Source organism: Tasmannia lanceolata, unplaced genomic scaffold (assembly GCF_043159265.1).
Source record: "Tasmannia lanceolata isolate RefF3 unplaced genomic scaffold, GAP_Taslan_0.1 ptg000018l, whole genome shotgun sequence".
Classification (NCBI taxonomy): Eukaryota; Viridiplantae; Streptophyta; class Magnoliopsida; order Canellales; family Winteraceae; genus Tasmannia; species Tasmannia lanceolata.
The window spans coordinates 30,583,531-30,587,610 of NW_027518695.1; the positions used below are offsets into that span (position 1 = coordinate 30,583,531).

Here is a 4,080-nt window from a genome sequence, read left to right on the forward strand (position 1 = left end):
TGTGCACGTGGGTAAAGACGACTCTAGAGAGTGTAAATCTAGAGGATTATGAGCCGAGGTATGGCTATGAATGGGCCGAGATATGGCTATGAATGAAAGCATCTATGCTTAATGAAGTCTATATATATAATTCTATATATAATTCTTGATATCAAGTTCTGTAAGTTTTCTCTATACGTTTGGAAAGTATGTTGTGCTTATTCTTTCTTTCCATGTTTATAATGTGAGATGTCCTATCTGCAAAATATCATGTTCTTATGAGCTTGACAATTCTACATCACTTGTTGTTTATACCCTACTGGGCTATTTGAGCTCACCCATTTTTCCTTGTTTTATTGTTCCAACCCGCAGGTGAAGTATAGATGAAAGATGAGGAATGCTAGAGTTGAATCCAGAACTGTTCTAAAGGACAAATATGTTTTAAATATGTATCAACTATGTCTTGAATTAAGATGTAATAAGTTAGACCTAATTTCTGTAAACCCTCTAAACGTAGTTGTTGTACTTGAGATCTTGGGAATAATGAAAGTTTTTTGAGAAAGATGATGTAATATTCTTCTACGCACTGAGTTGGTATTTCTAAAAATCCGGGGCGTTACAGACCTGGTAGAGATGGAGAAGTTTTCGCCCTACGCTCTGGGCAGGGATATGGTCGCTCTGGCCAAGAAGGTGAGTGGCTTACTTTTAGTCCTCGATGTTTCTTAAGGATAGGAGAAGCTCATCTCCTTATTTTTGTGTTTGCAGATGTCCGACATTTGCTCCTATTCCTCGGGGCGTATGGAGAAATTCCAGTCTCTCTATGCCCAAGCGTCTAAAGAAGTGAAGTCTTTCTCGGAGAGGAAAGCGAAAGATAGGAAAGTGCTTGAGGAATCTTTGGCGAACGTAGAGAAGCTTGATTCTGTCACGCAGGCCGCACATCATAAAGTCGTGGATGATCTGGAAAAGGAGAGGAGGCACGCACTGACCTTGAGGAGAATTGGGTGAAGCTGCCCAGCGGGAGGAGGAGATTTGGACCAAGGCGATCAAAGACTTCAAGGGGTATGGAGAGTACCAGATGGACATGTCCCTTCATGTTTTGGACTTTGAGGTGAAGCGATTCGTCAACTGTCAGGCCCAAGTTAAGACCATTGACTCCGAAATCCCGATCGAAAAATTAAAGGGATTGCCTGGGACCAAACTTTTATGGATGGAGAAGATTCCGAAGCAACTGACCAGATGGTGCTGATCCCATGGTCACGTCTCCTAAAGAGGAATCTTTTGTGCCACCTGCTGCTACGTCTCTTGTGGAGGAAAATTTGGAGAAGGATGTTTGAGGGTCGGGCCCTTTCCTTTTTGTAGTCTTTTTTGTCATTCCTGCGAACTATGTACTGAACTAGTTATGGTAATATTAATGGAAAATCTTTGGCGGTCTATGCTTTTCTTTATACACATTTTACCGAGCCTTGTAGGGCGTCAATTTTTTAATGTACCTAACGTTGGAGAATTTCGGCGATGGTAGGCACTCTACCGAGCCTCCTAGGGCGTTGGTTTTCGAGTGTACCTAACGTTGGAGAAATTCGGCGATGGTAGACACTCTACCGAGCCTCGTAGGGCATCGGTTTCAGAGTGTACCTTAACGTTGGAGAAATTCGGAGATGGTAGACATTCTACCGAGAGTAAGTGTTAGAGTGTACCTTAACGTTGGAGATATTCGGCGATGGTAAGCACTCTAATGAGTCTGTTAGGGTCTCAGTGTTAGAGTGTACCTTAACATTGGAGATATTCGGCAATGGTAAGCACTCTACTGAGCCTCTTAGGGCGTTAGTGTTAGAGTGTACCTTAACGTTGGAGATGTTCGGCGATGGTAAGCACTCTACTGAGCCTCTTAGGGTGTCAGTGTTAGAGTGTACCTTAACGTTGGAGATATTTGGCAATGGTAAGCACTCTACTGAGCCTCTTAGGGCATCAGTGTTCAAGTGTACCTTTTGTGCTCCGTAACGTCTGTCGTTGTTCTCTTGAGCGATCAACTCGGAGGTAACAAACCCGCCCGCCTTGACTTAGAATGGGACTTTTACCCATGATGTTTTGTGGTGATTTCCAGGGGATCAAACCCGATCACGCACGTATCATCTCGAGGAACCCTTTTATTCGGATGGCCCGGAGGCCCATCCGATTGGCGTTAATTTCTTTATATAAGTTAATTGTCGGTTCGTCCGGCCTGGAGATTTATTAATTTTGGGGAGTAATCACTCAACGAGTGGAGAAACGAAAAGGAGATTTCATTATTTGGGGTGAAGGTTACATGTCTGCAATATTAGAAGACAAATACAAACACATAGATTTATTATAAACAGATGAAACATAAAAGATTACATTCTTGCCTACTGATAGAATTTCTTCAAATTGGACAAGTGCCATGCACGGGGAATAGGGTCACCTTCCAAACTTCCAGGTGATACGAGCCTGGTCAGAGTACACGGGAGACGCGGTAGGGTACTTCCCGGGTGGGAGATAACTTTCCCGTGTTGTGGGGGTTGGAGACTTCGGCTCTGCATTAAACTAGATTGCCCACTCTAACTGCTCTTTGATTCATCTTGGAATTGTAGTATCGGGCGACCCTCTGTTGGTATGCCGCCATCCGGACTCTGGCTTTCTCTCGGGTTTCCTCCATGAGGTCGACGCTGCTCCTCATCAACTTGGAGTTAGCGCGTTCATTATAGGCTTCAAGTCTTAGGGAGTGTGTGCCGATCTCCACTGGTATGACTGCGTCTACCCCGAAGACAAGGCTGAATGGCGATTCTCCCGTTGCTGTCCTGGGGTAGTTCTGTAGGCCCAAAGAAGATTCGGTAATTCTTTGGCCCGTAATCCCCAGGCACTCTCTACCCATTTTTTCAACCCCTGTAGGAGTGTTTGGTTGGTCACTTCAACCTGTCCGTTGGCTTGGGGATGACCGACTGATGTAAATCTTTGCTAGATACTAAGCCTTCCGCAAAAATCCTTAAATTGTCTACTCGCAAACTGAGTCCCATTATCGATCACTAGAACTCTTGGTATCCCGAACCTGCAGATGATGTCATGGTAAAAGAAGTTCTCTGTTTCCTTGGAGGTGATTTTTTTTCACGGCCTTGGCTTCGACCCACTTGGTGAAGTAGTCGATAGCCACATACATCATTTGGTGCCCCTTGGTCGAATTTGGGAATGGTCCCAGCAAGTCCATCCCCTACATAGCAAACGGGACGGGACTGGATATGGGTTTGTAGGGGACTGCTGGGAGGCGTGGCACAGTGGCGAATTTCGGACGCTGTTCGTATTTTCTGACAAAATCAGAGGCTTCCTTGTAAGCCCAAGGGTTCCCATGGGTTAATCATTCACCTTACCTTCTTGTTTTGATGCTAGCAAATCAAATTGATTAGCTTTTATGGACTAATGTGTTGTTTTGAGGTGTTGTGTCATATACAGGAATTTTATGTCATAATCGCCATTGCACAACTCTTCACAACACATGGCTTATGGATCAAGAAGCAAAGAAGGAACCAAGAGCTTGTACCTACAATGGAAGCATCCTCATTTGGAGATGATCAAGTCAAGAAGCTCAAGATAAAGATCCCTCAAGCTACCTAGCAAGTGTCAAGAAGAAGCTTGGTGTTGAACAAGCCATTGGTGACTCCTCCTGCACCACTCAACATGCAGTGAAGATTGGAGGAAGTCACAAGAGCCAAGACAAAGTTCAAGATGTGCATTCAAGCAGAAGAAGTCCAAGGAAGTGCAAAGGAGTCAAGACATTCCAAGAAGACTCAAGATTCTTATTTTTAGAATGTATTTGGAGTCCTCTTGATTTTATGTTTAAATGCACTTTCAAAAGGTTTTCAAATGGTTTTCATACTTAACTTTTTACATCCTTGAAAACCATACACACACCCTAAAAAGTGTTTGAAAATCTAGGACTTAAGCCCAAAGACCAAAGCCCAAAGCCCCTTGATTTTAAAGTTAAAAATGGAATTTTACTCAGGGCCGGTTGACTAGGCTATGTCGGGCAACCGCGAAATGCTACCTGAAAGTCTAAGACATCTCAAAATTTATCGGGCCGGTCGACTGGGGTAA

General features: G+C 43.9%; 1 long non-coding RNA gene across 1 annotated transcript; it reads left to right on the forward strand.

Moving 5' to 3' along the window:
• The first annotated feature begins 355 nt into the window (after window positions 1-355).
• On the forward strand, window positions 356-1,312 carry LOC143849423 (uncharacterized). Its single transcript, XR_013235669.1, has 2 exons — window positions 356-669; window positions 745-1,312. It is a non-coding gene; the product is annotated as an uncharacterized LOC143849423 (long non-coding RNA).
• The last annotated feature ends 2,768 nt before the right edge of the window (window positions 1,313-4,080 follow it).